Source organism: Cupressus sempervirens, chromosome 6 (genome assembly GCF_028749045.1).
Source record: "Cupressus sempervirens isolate cs-2001-9-10 chromosome 6, ASM2874904v1, whole genome shotgun sequence".
Taxonomy (NCBI): domain Eukaryota; kingdom Viridiplantae; phylum Streptophyta; class Pinopsida; order Cupressales; family Cupressaceae; genus Cupressus; species Cupressus sempervirens.
This window is the reverse complement of record NC_143123.1, coordinates 517878724-517893579: the sequence shown is the minus strand read 5'-3', so window position 1 is coordinate 517893579 and position 14856 is coordinate 517878724.

The following is a 14856-nucleotide window of genomic DNA, read 5'->3' as shown; positions in this document are numbered from 1 at the left end:
ATGTGATTGTTAAACCCTTGGGATGGAAATACTTAGCTCTAATACCAATTTAATATCCCTTATAGTTCTAATTTTTTATTTTCTGATTGCTTAACCTAAGAAATTCCACAACAATCAGACATTAGGACAATAAATTCTGATGTAAAACTCTGATATAAATTAGATTACAAATAATTTCAAAATTCTTAAACATGCTGTAAGATATTCAAATCTATCCTCCATGCAATGCAAAATGAAATGGATACGAACTTGGAAACTACTCAAGAAATCTAGATTTTACTATAGTGAGTCATTGTAGAGTAGTGGCACTGTAGCAATATTTGAGTTATTCATTCAATGGTACTCTATAATCTAGCCCTAGGCCACAAATTTGACACAATGAAAAGATTGATTTGTCTCCTCTAATAGCTACAACCCGTCAGAATATCTTTCACCAATATGCTCAAATAGAACACTTGTATGATGTCCTCCCAATACCAAATTCACTAGGTATTTCACCAACTCAAATGGAGGCACACAAAAGAACTCAATTCTCCAGTGGAAAATGTTGAAACCCTTGCTCAAAGCTCAAAAAAATCAAATAAGAAAATAATGGATTCCTAGCAACAAAGCTCTCAACTCTATTTATTATTTTCCTTCATCCTTGTATAAAGAAATAAAATATTATTTAATTACACTCTCTAGAAGCTTCCCACTTTCCAATACAATAATTAATTGTGCTTCTAGAAAATGCACTCTCTAGAAGCTTCCCCCTTTCCAATACAATAATTATTTTTTCTTCTAGAAAATTAAATTAAATAAATATAGTCACCTTTAGATTTATTTATTTATTTATTGACTTTAATTTAATTTATTTCTCCTCATTTCTCCAGTTAACCTTTGGAGAATGAAAGGATAAAACCTCCACTAATGGTCAAAAAGATGGGGGACATTATAGGATACCTTTCAATCTGGTAAATGATTATAGAAGGAGCATTTTCTTCTTAGCAAGTAGAGACAGGTGTATAGCATGGGTGGTTGAACCATGAAGACACTGGTTGACCAAATTTCCCTAAGAGGTTAAGGAAGACTCAACGAACTACTAGAAATTCCTATTGATAATATTAATAGAGGTTCAACATAACCACAGAGAAGAGAAAAAAATTCATGAAGCGATAGGATGAAGTCACTAAGGAGATGAAGCAAAAGAAGAAGAAAGGCATGGGGAAATGTGTGCAAAAAGATGAAGACGAAGCATCCCCTAAGAGTAAAGAAAGTTCTCATTCAAACATAAAAGATGATTCTTCACCAAAATCAAAGTTTGAAGAAGAACAAAAATGAGAAGCTTGTAACAACCAAGACTCCAATAGTGGAGACCTACAAGAGGAAGGCAAAATTCTCAATCAGATGCAAAAGATGACTATTCACCAAAATCAGAGTCTAAAGAAGAACATGAAGAAGAAGCCTACGACAACCAAGACTCCCATAGTGGATACCTACAAGAGGAAGGCAATAGGGAAAAGAAAGAGGAAACCTCTCATCTAGTCAGAGGAAGAAGAGTCTAAAGAGGAAAAGAAAGACACTAAAAGTCTCAAGTCCCCTAAGGAAGGTAAGAAGATTTTGCTAAAAACTATTCTCAAGGATATAGAGAATAATGGAAATTATAGTACATAAGAGAATAGATTTGTAAACTTCACAAAGAAAAATAGAAATAATATTCTAAAATTTGTACTTGTAAGCTTGAGAGTGTTCAATAGAACACCAGTTGATATTGAGTCACATGTTCCTAGTAAACTCTTTGTGACAATAAAAGACATATGGTCAAAGGACATACTTGACCAGTGAAACATGCTAAAGGATTCCCTAGAAAACATTAGACCCAATCTCAGCAAGAAGGATATAATAGAACTCATGGAATCATGTAGAAGGAACATAGCCCATAAGAAAATATAGCTTTGATAACTACAAGTTTGAAAAGACAAGCCTTCATAAATACCAATAAATTTTGGAATCAATTGTGTGAGGAAGAAAAGGCAACTTTTGATAAGCAACAAGGAGAAGGAAAAGAGGCAAAAGAAAATCCTAAAGGGACTAGGACTACTAGCCCTAGGAGCTCCAAGAAGAAGACTTGGAGAAACTAGTTATACAAGTTGAGAGAAGAATGCACATCAACCAAGATCTAAATAAAGAACCCAAGGAAAGTGGAGAAACTCAACAAGCCTCTACAGCACCACCAGAAGAAAAGATGACATAGAAGGATGACACTTAATCTAGTGCAAGTTATCCAAGCATCATCAACATTACCAAAATAGACTCAAGTAAAAAAGGATGGAGAAACTAAAAATCAAGGTGCAACCAGTCAAAAAGAGACTACTAGACAAGGAGAGAAGTAAGGAAGAACAGAAGAAAATGAGACACATGATTGGATGGGTAATACCCAATTGCCCCAAATAGATATTGCTAAAGAAACAGGAGATGATTAGGTAAATGACACTGAAGAAACATAGAGGTAAGAGGAATTGGCATCTACTCTTCAAGAGAAAAAACCCACAGAGTCCAAGCCATCAACGTCACCATCAAAATGACAAAGAATTATGAAGAAGCTAGAGAAGGATAAAGACAAAAGGAAAAGAGATTTAGAGGAATCTAAAAGAAAGAAGAGTAGAGGGATGCAAGAATCCCTACAACATTGGAAGATGAAGGTGGACTCTATGATACTGATGCAATGAAAGGTATCAGATTACAGAAGCTTGGAGAGCAACTCGAAGAGATGGAAAATCAAGTTCACAAGATGAACTCCAAATAGTTGAACAAATATGCATGACTCTTGAAAAAGTACAAAATAATGAAGCAGAATGACAAGAGATATGATTGAGCTACCAGTCTGGTGAACACTCATGATATAAATAAGGGACTTGTTAAAGGTACATCCTACAAGAAGGATGATGATCTGATCAATTGGATTAAAGATTTCATAGAAGATCTAAGTGAAAAGGAAGGAAAGCTTCCAATGCTTGTAGAAAAATAGGTTCTAGGGAGAACTCTTGAAGAGGAGAAGTTGATTGAAGAAAAGAAAAGGGAACTTATGGCACTCAAGAGTGAGATGTCATAAACACTAAAAGACATAACCCCGGTCTTTCAGAAACCAGGAATGTCAAACACATCAACAAGAGATCTACACTAGAAAAGGACAAGGGATCAATAGGAGAATGATGAAGCCACACAAGTTTATGATCCACTCTCAGGATCATTCGCAAATTGCATCATAAAGATCCAAGATACCATGTATCTAATACAATAACTATGAGAAAAAGAGGTAAAATGAGTTATCTAACTAATGGAGCTAAAAAAAAATCTAAGCCCACTGATAGGGATCATCAATGTGAATTTTAAGGAAGTGGATACTCAGGTTGTTATGTCACTAGAAAAGATAAGAGATACAGTCTACAGGTAACTAGCAGATCTTAGGAGTGTAGCACTAGCACTCAATCAATTGTAAGAGTTATGGGAGACTCTACTAAACTTAGTTAGAGAAAGAGACAAGGATATCTTTGAGAAGTTGTAGAGAGAAAGAAGAATTAAAAAAATATCTTAGAGGGAGAATGCACTCCAAATAAAAATCCCACGGATACTCTAGAACCCCCCATCGTCATTTATGACAAAAAAAAAAGGAGGAGTCAAGTAACAAGAATAAGAAGATGGAGAAGTAACAAGAAAAAATCGTGGAGAAGTAACTAGAAGTAAAGAGGGAGAAGATATCTCAAGCAAAGGGGGAAAATAAGAAATGAGGAGCAAAAAGAAGAGACCTAGGCAAATGCAAATAGGTAGGGGGGAGACAACAAGAAAAGAATATAATTGATGAGATAAAAATGAGAACATAAAAGGAAGCAATAAGCAAGGGGGAGTAGACTTGAAAAGTCTAAGGCCATAGACAATCAGCATGAAAATAGGTTAGCTTACACTTGTGAACCATTGTAAGTCTTGTTAAGCTATGAGAGATACATCTAAGTATAAAGGGTTTTCCATCAATTCCAAAGGGGAAGCTTTTTGGACCAAACTACATTGACTAGATTAACTGTGAAAAATATTGAGTAGAGAACTCAAGTATTGAGTAAGTATGAAGTGTTTTCACTTATTGGAAACCAGTTAAAAAGAAGTAATGAATAATTACAAGAGAAACCACTAATAGACTCTTATAGCATTCATTAAAGAAAAGCGAAGAAAGACATGGAATTTTGATGGTCGTGACCTAATCACTATTGATGTGATGGAACAAGGGAATGATTGAATATGACATGACATGCACACATAGAGAAGTGGAAGAATGTGGTTGAAGAATGCAAGATTACATGTCTAGATGTAGACTTACATATGGATGAGTTGGCCCACAAGTATACGCAACTACGAATAGGTAATCATAGGTGTCTTGTGACTATGCTCACTATGCAATTCAATTTTATAGTTGTAGCTTGAGATAACTTTTAGTGTTTCCATCCATGAAAAATGAACATGATTTAAAGATCACTTTGAATTCATCTTTGAAGTTGACTGTAAAGGAAAGAGAGAAGATTTTTGTTGAGAGAGAAGAAAAATCCATTGTTATTTTTATGAATATAGGTAGAAGCTAACAATGTAGAATCAAGATACTCGAGAGCACGAGATAATCTAGAAATAGTACCTATAAATAGACATTGTCTCTCCTCAGTAGATGATGTCGATCTACGTGTTATGCCTAACTTAGTGTTAGATTATGGTGACTAATCAAAAAAGTGTTGTACATATGGCCGACATGTTGTAACCCTAAAATGGCATAAAATAATTGTATAAAAGGTTTTAGGGTTAGGTATTTTCATTATGTTTTGATGCAAAATTGTTTCTTGTAGCGATATTGATCTGTAAGGGATTACAAATTGTAATCAGGTTGTAATCACTGGATTGTAATAATATTGGACTTGCAGTTTGGTGGACATAGCCCAAGGATTGGGTGAACCACGTTAAATCTTGGTGCCTTGTGTTCATTTCTGTGTGATCTATTATTTTTTGTTATTGGTTATATTTGCATGTATTTTTTATTTATGTCTATGGTTTATCCTAACAAGTGGTATCAAAGCCTAGTTTTTTTTTAGTTATCCTCTGCAGGAAAGTTTCATAGTTGAGTGGGAGTCTCACAGTTGAGTGGGATCAATGGTAGATGAGGGTAAACTGAGGGTTGATAGGTTTAATGGGTAGAACTTCCAGTTATGGAAGATGCAAATGGAAGACTATATGTATCAGAAGGATTTATGGAAACTGTTGGAAGGAAAAGCCAAGAATTAGGGATCTATGTGAAATGTTGAATGGGATCTTTTGGATAGAAAGGCACTCGAAAGCATTCGATTATGCTTGGCACCATCGGTGGCATTTAATATTACAAAGCAAAGATGACAAAAGAGTTGATGAAAACCCTAGTGACACTATGTGAAAAGCCCTCCGCTTCAAACAAGGTATTTCTAATGAAGCATTTATTTAATATGAAAATAGTAGAAGGTGGATCTGTTGCAGATAATTTAAATGAGTTTAATACTATTACTAGTCAGTTATCTTCTGTGGGTATAAATTTTGATGAAGAAATTAGGGCTCTCTTGATTTTGTGTTCTTTGCCTGAAAGTTGGAATGGCTTGGTAATGGCGGTGAATAATTCTATTCCTAGATCTAGTACCCTAAAATATGATGATGTGATCAGTGTTGTTTTGAGTGAGGAAACTCGTAGGAAATCCTCAAGTGGATCTACATCAGGAAGTGCTTTGAATGCACAAAGCAGGGGCAGAACGACTGAGAGAGGAAGTAATTCTAGAAATTGTGAGAAATCAAGAGGAAAGTAAAAGGGGAAGAGGTCTCAATCGAGAGGACCAAAAGATTGCTGGTACTATGGGAAACCAGGGCACAAAAAGAAAGATTGTTGGAATCGAAAGAAAAATGAAGGAGATAAATCAGATGGAGACAAGGAGGCAAATGTGGTAAGTAACAAATCCAAAGACGATGGTTTGCTTCTGTCTTTAGAAAGTGTTGATGATTCATGGGTTTTAGATTCTGGTGCTTCATTTCATGCTACACCTCATAGAGGTTATTTCATTGATTATGTCCAAGGGGATTTTGGGCTTATTTATTTGGGAGATAATGAACCCTATCAGATTGTTGGAAAGGGAAAAATTAAGATTAAGTTGTAGAATGGGAATCATTGGCTACTACATGAGGTAAGACATGTTCCAAGGCTAAGTAGGAATTTAATTTTAGCAGGGCAACTCGGTGATGAGGATTGTGTAGTTACTTTTAATGATAAAAATTGGAAGGTTTCAAAATGTTCCCTCGTAGTAGCAAAAGGTGTGAAAGTAGGCACCTTATATATTTGTATAGGTCATATTGTTCCTTCTACTTTGATTGTTTCAGAGAAAAATGAATGTTTAGGAATAATAGTTGTAGTTGAGCAGGGAGAACAAATAGTTGCTATAAATTCTAATACAGCACTGTGGCACAACAAACTTGGGCATATGAGTGAGAAATGTATGAAAGTACTTCACTCAAAGAAAATTTTACCAGGTCTAAAATGCGTTAATATGGATTTCTGTGAAAGTTGTGTGTATGGAAAAAAAAAGAGAGTGAGTTTTGTAAAGACTCGGAAGGAAAACAAAAAGGAGAAATTAGAGCTTATGCATACAAATGTATGGGGACCAGCTTAGGTATCTTCCCTTGGTGGCTTTCATTATTATGTTACATTTATTGATGACGCAACTAGAAAAGTATGGGTTTATTTCTTTAGACAAAAATCTGATGTATTTCAAACTTTTAAGAAATGGAAATGCTTGGTTGAAAATGAGACTAGTAAGAAATTAAAATGTCTCATATCTGATAATGGTGGTGAGTATTGCAGTCATGAATTTGAAGATTATTGCTCCACTAATGGTATTCTTAGATAGAAAACTATTCCAAGGACTCTGTAGGAAAATGGAGTGGCTGAACGCATGAATAGGACTATAATGGAGCACGCAAGGAGCATGAGGTTGCATGTTGGGTTGCCCTTACACATGTGGGCAGAGGCTATCAATACTACAGTATATTTGATTAATAGACGTCCCTCTACTCCTTTGGGCTATGGTATTCCAGAGGAGGCATGGATTGGTGAGAAGGTGACTTATTCTTCTCTCAAGATCTTTGGTTTTGAAGCTTTTGCTCATATAGACTCTAAAAATAGAACCAAGCTAGAAGCTAAATCAAAGAAATGTGTCTTTGTTAGATATGGCATTAATGAATTTGGTTATAGGCTTTGGGATTTTGAAAATCTTAAAATTGTTAGAAGTCAAAATGTCATATTCAATGAGAAAGTGTTGTACAAAGATCTATTGTAGCAACATGAGAAGAAAGAAGATGATTATGTAGTGCTAGATGATACTCCAAAAGCTGATGTTCTAGCCATTCCTCATGATGTGTAACAACTGCAACAAAAAAATACTACACAGACCGGTGAATGTTAGACAGGAAACGAGGCAAATTAGACCTCCACAAAGATTTTCTCCCTCTTTGTATTCTATTTTACTTACTAATGTTGGTGAACCTGAAAGTTATGATGAAGCTGTGCAGGTGAATACTAAGATTCAGTGGGAGTCTACAATGAAAGATGAAATGGACTCTTCGCTGAAGAATAAGACATGGGATCTATGCAAGTTCGCTGTAGGTAAAAAGGCTTTACAGAATAAGTGGGTTTATAGGTTGAAAGAAGAGGAAGGAGGTCAGAAAATATTTAAGGCCAGGTTAGTTGTAAAAGGATTTGCACAGAAAAAGAGAATTGATTTTGATGAGATATTTTCTCCTGTTGTTAAAATGACTTTTATTCGTACTGTTTTAAGTCTTGTGGCTACTAAAGATTTGCATTTAGAGAAGTTGGATGTTAAAATAGCCTTTCTTCATGGTGATTTGGATGAAGAAATATATATGGCTCAACCACAGCATTTTGAGGTCAAAGGTAAGGAGAACTTAGTGTGTAAATTGAAGAATAGTTTATATGGCTTGAAGCAAGCACCTCGGCAATGGTATCTAAAAATTGACATTTTTATGCATGAGCATGGATATAATAGGTGTCATTCATATTACTGTGTTTATTTTAAGAGATTGGATGATGATAGCTACATTATTTTATGTTTATATGTTGATGATATGCTTGTAGCTGGGTCTAACATGGATTATATTATGGGGCTAAAACGCCAATTAGCACATGCATTTTTTATGAAGGATTTGGAGGCAACAAAACAAATCCTTGGTATGAAGATTTGCAGAGATAGGAAGAACAAAACATTAACGCTATCTCAGGCTGATTATGTTGAGAAGGTGTTGCAACGTTTTAGCATGGAGAATGCTAAAGTTGTCAGCACACCTTTACCTGGTCATTTGAAATTGACTAAGGAGATGTATCCTAAGACACAAGAAGAGGAGGATAAGATGTCTAAGGTACCCTATGCTTCAGTTGTAGGTAGCTTGATGTATGCTATGGTATGTACTAGGCCAGATATTGCACATGCAGTGGGAGTCGTTAGCAGGTATATGAGTCATCCAGGATTTGAGTATTGGAATGTTTTCAAGTGGATTCTCAGATATTTGAGAGGAACATCCAATAAGTGTTTACACTTTGGGGGCTCTACTCCTGATTTACAGGGCTATGTTGACTCAGATTTGGTAGGGGATATTGATACTAGGTGGAGTACTACAGGTTATGTCTTTACTATTGGTGGGGTAGCTGTGAGCTGGGTTTTTAAGTTACAACAAATTAATGCTCTATCCACTACAGAGGCAGAGTATGTTGTTGCTACAGAGGAATCCAAGGAGATGATATGGCTTCAGTTCTTCTTAGAAGAATTGGGACATCCTCAGACAAATAATTATTTGTTCACAGATAGTCAGAGTGCCATTCATCTTGCGAAGAATTTAGCTCTGCATTCTAAGACCAAACACATACAGCTGTGGTACCATTTCATTCGATCAGTTTTGGAGGATGGCTAGCTAAAGCTGGAGAAGATCCATACAAATGACAATCCAGCAGATATGTTGACAAAGGTTGTAACAAGGGAGAAGCTGAACTCCTCTTCAGCTTTGGTTGGTCTTTTAGAGTGAACATGAATCAAAGAACAGCAGAGTCCAGGGTGGTTTGATCCAATGGGAGCCCCATGTGGTAGTGGTATTGCTACAGGATCAGTCTCCAAGTGGGAGATTGTTGTTTAGTGTGGAGCCTGATCAGTCCCCAAGTGGGAGAATGTTAGATTATGGTGACTGATTAGAAAAGTACTGTACATATGGCCGACATATGGCTGACATGTTGTAACCCTAAAATAGCATAAAATACTTGTATAAAAGGGTTTAGGGTTAAGTATTTTCATTATGTTGTGATGCAAAATTTCTTCTTGCGGTGGTATTGAGCTATACGAGATTACGGATTGTAATCAGGTTGTAATCACTGGATTGTAATAATATTAGACTTGTAGTTTGGTGGACGTAGCCCAGGGATTGGGTGAACCATGTTAAATCTTGGTGTCTTGTGTTCATTTCTGTGTGATCTATTATTTTCTATTATTGGTTATATTTGCATGTAGTTTTTATTTCTGTCCGTGGTTTATCCTAACACTTAGCACTAGGACCCCCTCCATGAACACTAGCCTCCCCTAAGGACGTAGGTGCTCCACCAATACTGGATGCCATAATGATATATGCAAAGATCTAGATATCTATAAATGCAGAGTTAAGATATACATACATAAGTACATATAAAACTAAAAGTTAAATTTAATTTAAAACATGTACATATATAAATATGTACAAAGTTGAATGTAACTAAAAATATGCACATGTTATTTAGTACATCTAGCTCATGTATGTGAACATCTAGCTCAAATATGCACATCTAGCTCATGTATGTGAATAAAAAATATGCATGTATGTTATTTAACTTACATCTAGGTTTACTATGTTAATATTTTCTAAAATGTAACTAATAGGTTTGTAAAATGTAATTTTATTTAGGACATATAGGTATACTATGTTAATGTTTTCTAAAATGTAACTAAAAGGTTTGTAAAATGGAATGTTATTTAGGACATATAGGTTTACTATGTTAATGTTTTGTAAAATATAACTAATAGGTTTTTTGTTAATGTTTACTATGTTCATGTTTTTTTTGTAAAATGTAACCAATAGGTTTGTTGTTAATCTTTACTATGTTAATGTTTTCTAAAATGTAACTAATAGATTTGTTGAACATTAATGTTTACTATGTTAATGTTTTCTAAAATGTAACTAATAGGTTTGTTGAACATTAATGTTTACTATGTTAATGTTTTCTAAAATGTAACTAATAGGTTTTTTGTTAATATTTACTATGTTAATGTTTTGTAAAATGTAACTATTTTTTTACTATCAACTACTAAACTCTATGCTAATATTTTGTAAAATGTTTACTATGTTAATATTTTGTAAAATGTTTACTATGTTAATATTTTGTAAAATGTAACTAATGTTTTATTATCAACTACTAAAAAAACACTTAAACTATAATTAATTTAATTAATAAAACACTTTAAAAAATTCATTTAATTAATATTATCATGTAATAACTAAAAAATATTTTAAAAATAAAAAAATAAAAAAATTCACCTACCTGTTACAACTGAAACACTAACTACCTGCTAGCCGCTACAGTGACATGAATAGTGAAAATGACTGCCGAGAGAAATTTTTAGTTATTTATAAAACCAAAAGGGTTACGGCTGAAACACTTCTGGCCGAAAGTGTTTTGGTCAGAAAACTTACTGCCACATCAACATCGATAAGTGCCATGTTTGTTCGGTCAAAAACATTCCGGCCGAAACCCCTACCGATATCACCAAAGGTGACACAGGTTTGTGCTTCCACCCAGTGTACAAATAGAGTACCTCATAAGTGGTTTTTAATGTTTGGAGTGTATCTCTTAACTGGGATAGAATCATAATGAGTGTAGTTAGACAATGTCAATAGATAGCCTGATGATGATATTAGGAAGTGCGTGAGGTCAAAGGTCACACATGTAAAAATTTGTAAAGATTGTGAGCCGACGTTGATTTGTAATTGTGAAAAGATGTAATATTTTGTAATATCTTAATGAGGTCCTATTATAATTAATTGGGAAAGGCTCAAGTCTGACTCAAGGAATTATCTTAAGGATATCGTATAAATGAAGGTTATTTTTCTTGTGGCAAAATATGATGTGTAAGCAAGTGTATGTTCAAGTTTGATATGTGAGATATTTGGTAAATGCAAGTAAGCAATCCAAGCGATTATTGGATGTGAGGTTGGTGATTTGGTATTGAGATCAAAAGAGGATTGGTCTAGTCAAGAGAATAGAGGAGTTTGAGATCATTCATTTCTATTATTCTGAAAGGAATAATACATAGGCTAGTTGGACAGTGTGTTAGATGGTCTTTCCCCTAAAGTTGTTTGGACAATGGGTCATTCTGCCTTCTACAACTCCTAACAAGATCAAAATCTCCTAACATGGATTCAAAGTCTCCTAACAAGAATTGATATGTATTGAATGTATTTCATTGGCTCCTAATAGAGGTCATCCTCTTACAAGGAACTTCTATATTAATACATCATTTTTGGGTACCATCACCATTGGAGTTTTCCCTCTGAACAAGGGTTTCCCTACTTAACATATCTATTGTTATTGTGTATGTGTATCTTCTTATGGTTGTTGATTATATTGTTCACATGGTTAATGATTAAAAAGGTTGATAAATGTTTTAATAGTTGGATAACTGATTCACCCCCCCCCCCCCCCCTCAACTCCTTCTCAGTTATCTTGGTGGACTTTACTTTCTAATAATTTGTATCAGAGAATCAAGTCCTTAAAGAAAAAAATTAATAGCTTAAGGAGATCAATGGAAGGTCACTTCAGAAAAGAAAGTCCCAAATGTAAGAGAGATAATTTTGATATTCAAAAGATGGATTTCCTTGGTGATATATCAGAATTATGTACAAAATAGAACATTGAGTTTCTAGATGCAGGATCTTTTTGTTGCATACAAAAGAATAAACCTACTAATGCAAGCACAAGTAAAGATAGATCTAGATCCAAAGAAGACAAGAATATTGAAGAAGGAATTGCTCTACTTATGAAAAGAGAGTCATAAGGAATGAAAAATTTTGTTTTTTGCATGTGTAAAGAATTTGGTCATTTTTAATCCAGATATCCTGAGTAAGGAAAACTAGAAAGGATTCGATTTATGATGACGATGAAGAATTTAAAGCAATTATAGAAATATTCTTGAATGGTAGCAATAATGAAGTTGATGAACTTGGATTGGTTAAGGAAGAGGAAGTCATAGAAGAGATAGCTTTAGTGACTATTATTGATCTTAAGGCTAACCATGAAAATATTGAAATTTTCTTTGGGACTAACAATGATTTGCAAAATGATGTTCAAATCATTGAACAAAGAGAACCAAGATCTGTACCTAGAGAAGAAGTAAGAGTTAAACAACAATGCCTACACCAAATAGGAATATGACAAGGAATCACCCTGCTAATCAGATCATTGGAAGCAAAGAAAAAGGAGTTATGACAAGAAAAAAAGTACATGAAGAACTATATTTCATTTCTCAAGTTGAACCAAAGAATATAGATAAGGCATGCAAGTATGGTCATTAGATTCAAGAAATGAGGGAAGAGCTAGATCATATTGTGAAGAATGAAACATGGAAATTGGTTCCTAGACCTAAAGACAAGAATGTTATAGGAACTAAATGGGTTTTCAGAAACAAGATGAATGAACAAGGTTAGGTTGTGAGGAATAAAGAAATATCAGTATGCAAATAATATTCATAGAAAGAAGGTATAGATTGTATAGAGACATTTGCCCCTGTTTCCAAACTTGAAGTAGTAAGAATGTTCTTGGATTATGCAACAAGTAAGAAGTTCAAAGCGTATCAGATGGATGTAAAGTCAGCATTTATGAATGGAGAACTTGAAGAGGAAGTCTACATTGAGCATCTTGAAGGATTTCCTTTGACAAAAGAAAAAGACATGGTATTTAGATTGAAGAAAGAATTGTATAGCCTAAAACAAGCACCTAGAACCTGGTATGCAAGACTAGAAATATTTGGCAAAGTTGGGATTTGCTAAAGATACGGAAAATAGTAATTTGTATTTGAAATAAATTGAGAGTAGATTATTTATTATTGTGATATTTTTGAATGAGAATGAATTTCAAATGGGTTTAATTGGTGAGATGAAATACTTCTTGGTTCTACAAATTGTGCAAAACATTGATGGTATTTTCATATCACAAGCTAACTATTTGAAGGACTTGTTGAAAAGATTTGTCTTGGAAAGTTGTAAGCATGTTGGTACACCTATGATAACTAGTCACAAGTTATCTATAAAAGATGAGATACCTATAGTTGAGCAGAAAAAGTATAGATCTATGATTGGAGGTTTGCAATATCTGACTCGCACTAGGCTAGATATAGAAAATGTAGTTGGGATAGTAGCAAGATCTCAAGCAGATCCTAAAGAAGCACATTGTGCAGTAGTAAAGAGAATATTCAAATATTTGAAGGGTACATCTAATTTGGATTTATGGTATGATAGATCAAGCGATTTTACTTTGTGTGCATATACTGATGTAGATTAAGCAGGCAGTATGGATAATAGAAAGAGCACCAGCGTTGGAGCATTTTTCCTTGAAGGAAGATTGGTTTCTTGGCTAAGCAAGAAACAAGGTTGTATCTCACAAAGTACAACAAAAGCAGAGTATGTAGCAATAGCAAACAATTGTAATCAAATCATGTGGATGAAGAAAATGTTGAAGGACATTGGGATAGAATTTTAAAACCCGTTATCATTGATTGTGATAACACAAGTATAGTAAGTATGTCTAAGAATTTTGTGTTGCATTCCAAGACTAAGCATATATCTATTAAGTATCATGTAATGAGATAGAAAGTTGCAGAGAAAGAAATCAGGTTAGAATATATGAGTACAAGAGAACATATTATAGATATCTTTACGAAGCCTTTACATAAAGATACATTTGAATATTCGTGAAGTATGCTTGGGATTATGCCCCTACCTACTTCTGAGTAGATGATTCAGAACGTGCATCACTCCAGTGGTACAGAGCACTATTGTTTATCTAGATTGGATGTTGATGCTTCCTGTATGGTGGAGTATTTGTAATGAGCAGAGTCATCAAGGACTTTTAGTAGTTGGTGTAGAATTGTGTCTTTGGACACTTGAGTTAGTTGAAGACTTGGAGCAGATGATTGACATAATGAAGCCTTTGTCATTGATGTCAATGGGGGAGAGATTGCATGAAAAGTATGTCCTATTTATGGGGGAGAAGTGTTGTAGATGGAAAATAAGCTCTCTAACATAATGGGAGAGAGATTGTGTACATGAAATAGGTATGTATGGGGGAGAATTGTTCCTAGATTGATTGATTGATATCAATAGGAGAAGTTGTGAATAACTAATTTCCATCCATGTAAATTAGATAAGAATGGAGATTTGTTCCTGTGAGTTAGAGTGTGAATAACTAATATAGATCCTAAGAGTGAGAAAGCACAAAAAGAATAGTGTTCCTGTGAGCTTTAAATTTGATTGATGATGAGGATTTGAAAAGAAGAGAGCAGCAGTAGTAGCAACAAAGTTTGATTTGGTATTCTTGGAACTTAGATATTTTTTATCTATGTTGTCATAAATGCCAAAGGGGGAGATTGTTAGCATGAATGTAGATTGTATTCCTTTGGGGGAGTATCCTAAGCATTGGATAGATGGATAACAAGATTGACATGCTACATTCATGAATGTGTTTGTCAT